Source organism: Miscanthus floridulus, chromosome 14, assembly GCF_019320115.1.
Source record: "Miscanthus floridulus cultivar M001 chromosome 14, ASM1932011v1, whole genome shotgun sequence".
Taxonomy (NCBI): domain Eukaryota; kingdom Viridiplantae; phylum Streptophyta; class Magnoliopsida; order Poales; family Poaceae; genus Miscanthus; species Miscanthus floridulus.
In genome coordinates this window covers 3,436,631-3,444,435 of record NC_089593.1, presented here as the reverse complement: position 1 = coordinate 3,444,435, position 7,805 = coordinate 3,436,631, and the positions used below count along the sequence as shown (strand labels likewise).

Genomic DNA, 7,805 nt, shown 5'->3' with positions numbered 1-7,805 from the left:
AATTGGAGTGCACCATTGCGAATGGCTCGTCGAGCTGATCGAAATAGATATATTACTTGCTATATTTAGAGCTCGAAATAAAAAGATATTAATTTCGTAAATAAAAAAGGAACGTTGACGTCAGCATCGCTGACGCCAGCACCCCACAGTACCATGCAGGCCAACCGGACACGTCCACGTGGCGGGCTGAGGCAGCCTCGGCGCGTCGACGGCGGCGCTGTCTGCGCAAGGAGGGGGCAAGGCGGACCAGCGAGCCCCACAGCTGCAGGCGCTGTCGCCCAGCGGGGGAGCGGGTGATCCCGCCTGGCCAACCGCAGGCAGCCACGTCGCGCAGGCAATCCCCACGCGCGGTCGCGCGTCGTACGCACGCGAGCTGGAGCGGAGCGCTCCGTTGACCGGGTCCAGGGCCACGTGGCGACGCGGGATAGGAGACCGAAGGCGGTGGTGCGTTCCAGGAGTGGTCCAGGCGCGGTTCAACACCCAGGCGCAGGTGGACCGGCCGGTTTAGCTGGCCGGTAGCCCTATTTCCTCTCCGGAAACGCAGAACAGCGACAGTTTCTACGGTTTGGCTCCGGTTTAGGGCCATAGAGTCTGGTTCTTCTGTGGTTTTCTGCACAGGTCAGTGGGGGAATATCTTGGCGTGATCCCCATGATCCCAACCGCCCAAAGTAGGTCGGTTTGATCCGATGGTGGACATAAAATGTGGCGCGGATCGATGACGTGGCACTTTTTTACCCTCTACTCCACCTCAGCCTATATAAGGACGCCTAGACCTCCTCCGGGAGGCATACATCTACACGCCCTATGTTCCAGAGCTTCATAATTTCATACACCTTGTAGTAGTGTCCCTCTAGATGATTTACATCAAGTTGTAAAATAGAAAATAGGGAGAAAGAAGATGAGAGAGCTAAGGAGGAGCCGTACCTGTCGAATCTTCCTCGATTTTGTACTTCTACAGATTTAATTCAACCTTGAGTAATCTCCAGGTTCTTCCAATACTATTCCTAAGTTCTCTATTTACTTAATTTCAGTATTTACTTTAAGTTATTTATTGGATTCCTATTTGCATCGAGCGCTCTAGTCTTTGCAAAACTAGAGTAGTAATCAATAGAATAGGCGTGGTGCTTAGTCTTACGATTACCTAGAATTGCACCCATCCCTACGGATAGTTGTGGTAGCCCCAGGTGGTGACAGCCCTAACGACCGACGTAGTCCACCACGTTCGGGTTGGTGTTTGCATGACTGTAGTCTGAACTTTCTAGCCCCTTTCTCATCTCGGTCTGACGCTAGTGTTCTAATGTCCCGAAGTAAGTAAACTTATAGTAACATTGATTCCTAGATCAACTAGAGAAACCTTAGGAAATTCCTCACTCCCCATAAAAACACTTATCTTTCTTTATTCTTGGACGACCTTGACCTTGATTAGTACACTTCGCGTTCCCCGTAGAAATCGATACCTTGGAATACTCTCGGATGAAAGCTACAGTGATATCCGTGCGCTTGCGGATTTATCTGTTTGTGTTAAAAAATATCAACAGCAGACCTCTACGCCTCCTCACCCTGATCGACTACTTCGACAAGAAGAAGCTGCAGTCCATCGACTCTAGCTCTGAGCTCACCACCTCGCTCTGACAGATCACAAGGTCAAGCTTCAGGCAACAAGGGCCATGTCAACATCACTGTGCTCCGCCGCGGCAAGGGAACATGCATGTGCACATGATCGGCATGCATGCCTCTGCCGGAGCAGATGTCTGGTGCCTCGACATGCTGTGGAAGGTGATAGAACTCTGATCTCGGTGAGAACGATGAACGATGAACGATGAACAAATTTACCTCGGTCGAATTCGCTAAGTATTGTGCAGGTGAAGGTGTCCAGCGTCATTTCTCGGCTCCCTACTCGCCGCAGCAAAATGGCATAGTAGAGCGCCGGAATCAGATGATCGTGGGGACAGCGAGAAGCATCATGCGCGCGCGTGGCGTGCCCGGACACTTCTGGGGGGAGGCGGTGCACACCGCCGTGTACCTCCTCAACCGGGCACCGACTGCCGCGCTCGACGGGAAGACCCCTTACCAGGCGTGGTACGGGAAGAAACCCCCCGTGCACTTTCTGAAAGTGTTCGGCTGCATCGCCTACATCAAGTGACTCCGCCCACACCTCGCCAAGCTCGACGACCGCGGCCAGAAGGTCGTCTTCATCGGCTACCAGAGCAGGTCTAAAGCATATCGCTTCTACGACCCCACGACGGAGTGCGTCCACGTCTCGCGCGACGCGATCTTCGACGAGAGCGCGCGCTGGGAGTGGGCAGACGCTTCCACCGACCTCAAGCAGGAGCCCTTCACCGTCGAGCAGGAGTACGAACTCCCACGCCGAGCCTCTAGCGCACCATCGTCGATCGTGACATCGGTGGAACCTGTGACACCGCCCACTGCGCAGGAGTCGTCTGCAGCTGCTGCATCACCTGTACCTGCTACACCCATCGGTACACCGTCGCCGTGAGCTTCGATCACCCCCATGGGGACGCAGGTCGAGTTCGCTACGCCTCTCAGTGACGATCCCAACCTCGACGCGGATGATGATGAGAACGTGGAGCACCAGTACCGGAGGCTGGACAATATCATAGGCTCTGATACCAAATGACAGAACTCCGATCTCGGTGAGAACGATGAACAATGGACGCACACGTACACACGTTTTGGTGCTGCAAAGCAGCAGCTTTTCTGTTGATTGTTTCTTACTTAAATAAACGAAGTACATGCAAGATTACATGGTAACAAATAACTAAGATAATCACGGCATGCTCGTGATCAATTGTTGCCATCCCAACAACCTGGGACATGCCGCAATCTTCTACATACTAAAATTAGCAGGCTCAGGACTTATTCAAACAGAACTGCGTACGTATGGCTCCTCGATCGTGCCCTTGATGGAGAGCCCAATGTGTTCGTCGCCTGCAACGGACGCCTTGAACTTGAACCACCAGATGCCTGATGTGTTGCCGATGTGGTGCCCGCTTAGGTCCGGCTCCACACCAGCATCCGCTCGGCCGCCGGCAAGAAGGAGAAGGTCAAGTCCCCTTCCCATTCCTCTGCCGCACACCCGTCAGACTTGCCCAACGTGGCCCCTTGACGCAACAACAGGTGACATCCACGGACAAGATCGACTCAAAGAAGAACGGGGCCGCTGCAGCGCCCGTGAGCTTCGCAGCCTCGGTGGCCACTATTGCCCTGGCCGTCGCGTTGATCCTCTGAGCGAGTGGCCGAGTGCCACAGCTCGTTCGCGCTCGGGCGCTGGGCAGACGGCGGCGTTCCTGCAGGCTGGTGGCCGGGTCGGCATGGCCAACGTACGTCGAGGTGCAAGAGCAGAGCGGCGTGGGCAACCGAGAGGGAGAGGTGGGTAGCGGGTTCACACCCGATTGGACGAGCAATTAGACCCTAATCTTGTTTAGGTAGCTAGATGAGTATTTTCAAAGTTTAGGGACCGGGATGATACAGCGGTACAAGTTTAAGGACCGATAGAGGACTTTATTCTTTTTAATACCAAGAGTTGTAATAGCAGTCTAACTATTTTGTTGACAAGGACAATTAGTATGGTGTGGTCCTAGTAAAACTCACATTCCTTAATAATAAATCTACAACTCACACAAGTTGAGATGAAAACAACAATTGTTACAGATGCATCTGGATTCCTTGCAAAATCTACACCTCATCTGCACCAGTCTCTCACTACGGGGTGTTTGCATCCTAAGACTAAAAATAAGCCCCCCTTACAATAATATAAACTAATGGTTAGGATCGCTTCGTGTCATCTCACATCGCTTCCGTAAAATAGCCATTTTTATTGATTTTATTTGTACAAGAGCAGTCATTGCGCACCGCAACCCCCTCCCCGGACCCCACTCCAAACTCGCCTGGTTCCCCAAACCGCACGCAACTCGCGGCCTCGCGCTAGCCGCTGCCGCTGCCCGCGCACGGCGTCGCGCCGGCGACCCTGCCCTCTCCCTCCCTCATCGCGGCGGCCGCTGTGCCCTCTCTAGTTGCGACTGCCGTCGGGAACCTCCTCCCCCGCGTCCACCACGGCGGTGGCGGCCTCCTCCCCATCGTGCCCTCTCTAGTTGCGACTGCCCGGCGCTCCTTTCCCTTAAGTCCATCGCCCCAGGTGATCTGCCCTGTTCAGTCCCTCTTACCAGATCTTGCTACTGTCCGCTTTACTGACAGTAATTTGTGTTCATTGCAGGGCTCGCCAACTTATCAATAACAGGTTTGGGTCCTTCCTTCACACTTCTGTCAATTGAGGCACGGGTTTCCAGTATTCTTATCATATGGATGAGTGTAGTGGTTATCTTGTCAAAGAATGACAGCAATCGTCGTGGATCACTGTGTTATTTTATTGCTGAACTGAACAATTCAGTTTGTGAAGGAGCTTTATCTGCTGCCTTCAGTAATTCAGTCACTACGACTATGCACGGGGTGATTTATAGACCTTATGGAATCTTTTACTTGGGTTATTCTTCACTCTACAAAAATGCTCGAGCAAATTAGTTCTTATGAAATGAAAGTACAATTATGTGTCAAATTTGTCTTTTTGAAAATTTACATTCTTTTAATCATTTAGCCTCAAATTATCTTATGTGAAAAGAAAAACTGAATACTACAGGGGGTGAACACTAGAAAGCTATCTTGTCAAGTACTCCTATGTTATGAAACAATGCTGTGATATCTTAAAGAGTTGTATTTTATAATTAGGCGCAAAACTGCAGATACTTGTCTAGTGATGCGCTTTACTGAATGACCTACTATAGGCTTCTTAAAAGCATTCTATTATTGAGAAGATGTTGATTGTGTACTGAGATAGCACCTGCAACTTTTGTCATGCATAAATAATTAGGTACTTTTGATGCCACAATCTCATCAGTTAGAATGGTTGCATTAGGAAGCATATGAGCGGCTGAAACGCGTTCTGCATGAGGAAGCTGCTATGATCCTGCCAAATGGAGGAGAGAACGGAGGCAAGAGGAATGGTCCGATGTTGCCGCTAGCCCTGGATGTTGATTCTGCAGAGTCCAGAAATGTTTTAAATCCCATGCATGTGCCTGGCAGAGGGGCCCAAAGAAAAAGTTGAAGTCAGTTTGAAATAAGAAGAAATCTAAGGTGAAATGTACCCTGTGTAAGGGTGAGGGTCACAATTGGCGAACATGCTCTATGAGAAGAGAGGTAGTTAAGAGTAATATTCATCAAAGCTGAAAACTTGTTGTCTGTGAGGCATGTGTAGTTATGACTAATGTTCCTCTTCATTTGTAGGAAACAAAGCTCCCTGAGGATGTGCTGGGTATATGATTTGCCAAGGATCTGCATGCTGTTGCATAATAGGTACGCTGGTGCATAACTCATTTAAAGTGATGTTTGTGTTGTTAACTATTTCATTAGATAACAAGCAGATAACTTGTATGAAACCAATGGATTATGCCTTATGAGTAGCTTTGGAAATTCTTGTTTATTTTATTCTATTTCAAAGGATTTTATGTCCATCAGGCCGTGGCATTCAGTTTTTTTTTTTTACTTCCAGCATGCATGCTTCATTCTTTCCTGGTAATATGTGCAGTTCTGGGAGCTATATAGGTTGCAGCTGTACCATCTTATTGATTAACAAAGGATAGGTGTTAGTCATAATCTCTTTTAACAGTATTCATCTAAAGCCTGCTAGTGTTGGTCATAATTTGTTGTTCACAGGCAGATTGTAAAAGTTACGATAACTTAAACATCTGGGAAGTGTACAGCTACATCAGTATCACTAGTACAGAAACAAGCTTTAGTCCCGGTTCTCAACCCCCTTTAATCCCGGTTTTGGAACCGGGACTATGCAATCGGGACTAAATGTCTTGATTTTTAGTCCCGGTTCCTCAACCGGGAGTAGAGATGTTTATTGAGTGGAAAAAAAGTTGCAGTTGTGGAGATTCGAACCTACGACCTCCCACTTCAGCTCTTGCACGTGTTACCATCTCACCTACCACCACACATCTAACTTAGACAAGATACGCTTTCCTTTTAAATCTAGTTTGGAGACACCTTTAGTCCGGGTTTGAGACATAAACCGGGACTAAAGATACCTTTAGTCCAGGTTCGTGTCTCAAACCGGGACTAAAAGTCACACTTTTAGTCCGGGTTCATGTCTCAAACCGGGACTAAAGATTCCCGCACTGACGTGCCTCTGACACGCCTCGGTAGCCGTTGGGCAGGGACCTTTAGTCCCGGTTGGAGCTACCAACCGGGACTAAAGCCAAATTTCAAGGTGGATCAAAAGTCGTTTCTCTACTATGTTTCCTTTATTTTACGTAGTCAGTGTGTAGCGCAAGCCCAGTAGTTAGTTGGACCTTGTGATGCTGTCCTCAACTGAACTGAGACGGAAACACTACAGTCGCCGCTTTACTGGAGAATATAGCTTTTCTTTCATATCCTTTGAACATTGTCACATGATCATCAGTTTCCTTTTCTCTGGTTTCTGTTCGCTGAGAATATGTTAGTAGTGTAATCTGATTTGCAATCATTTGCACTGGTTACCGTTAGTACACAGCTAGTAAGTGAACTCAGGTTCAGAGGAGCTTGTAAGTCCAGTTAAAATGAAACCATGCTCTGTAGGGCACATTTTATTTGATGAACCTGTTTGACACAGTGTAAAAGAGATTTGTGGTGTGATTTTCTTTATTGTTTGTTTCATCTGGTAATTGTATTGTAGTCTTCGGATGAGGACAGCCCAAGACCCAACTCTTGGTTTCTTGTCACTGAAAATTTGATTTTCATTTTGTTTCACCAGCTGCTGGTTTCTGCTGGTCATCAGCTTAGCTTGTTCTTTGAAATCTCCACTTGGCCTGCAATTGTTGCATTTTTTGCAATGTTTATTTTGAGATGTACAGGAAATATAACTGATCAAAAGAATTTATGTCACAGGCCAGGTTTTTGTTGCAGAGGATGAGGAAAAGGAAGAAGAAGATGTAGGAAGTAGGGACAGCTGTTCTTTTTTTTTCTTGTTAGTTTCTTGTTAGAGTTAACTGAAAGAAGCTAGAAGATTCAGGGAGAGGTGGTCTATGTATTTCATTTTTATTATATCAGATGGAACCTTTTAATATTCCTTATTCCTCTGTTTGAATAATGCACTGAGAAACCTGTATGTATGTTTGAAATCTCCACTTGGTCTATATGTATGAATGAGCGAACTGTACGTATGTTACTTGATTCAAATTGGTCTTCTGCTTGGCGAAGAAGTGTCATCTTGAATTCTGATGACTTATGTGCCGTAGCAAAGCCCGTCATATTTTGCTTTCCAACTATGCTCATATGGTACATTATCATACGGCTCACTTGTTAACACGTGATTAGAGTGATCGGTTCAACTTATTACTATGTTTTAGGCATTAGTCCACTCCGACGAGCCGTGAGAGTGTAGGTTGAGTTGCTATCGTGTTAGAACTACGAGTACACTCAGACGATACATGAGAGTGATTGGTTGACTTTCTTATCCTGTTAGCCTATTAGTCCACTCGAACGGCACGTGAGAGTGGCGGCTTAGTTCCTATCATGTTAAGGCTATTGGTTCACTGTGGCGAGACATGAGAATGATCGGTTCACTTCCTTTCATGTTAGACCTATTAGTCCACTCAGACGAGCCACAAGAGTGTAGGTTGAGTTGCTATCGTGTAAGACTACGAGTCCACTTAGACGAGACATGAGAGTAATATCGCCTGTCTTCCTTATCGTGTTAGCCTATTAGTCTACTCTGACGACACATGAGAGTGGCGGCTTAGTTCCCATCA

General features: G+C 47.5%; 1 long non-coding RNA gene across 1 annotated transcript; it reads left to right on the top strand.

Annotated features, from left to right (window-relative positions):
- Window positions 1–4,934: 4,934 nt before the first annotated feature.
- On the top strand, window positions 4,935–7,078 carry LOC136504187 (uncharacterized). Its single transcript, XR_010770804.1, has 3 exons — window positions 4,935–5,211; window positions 5,299–5,367; window positions 6,943–7,078. It is a non-coding gene; the product is annotated as an uncharacterized lncRNA (long non-coding RNA).
- The last annotated feature ends 727 nt before the right edge of the window (window positions 7,079–7,805 follow it).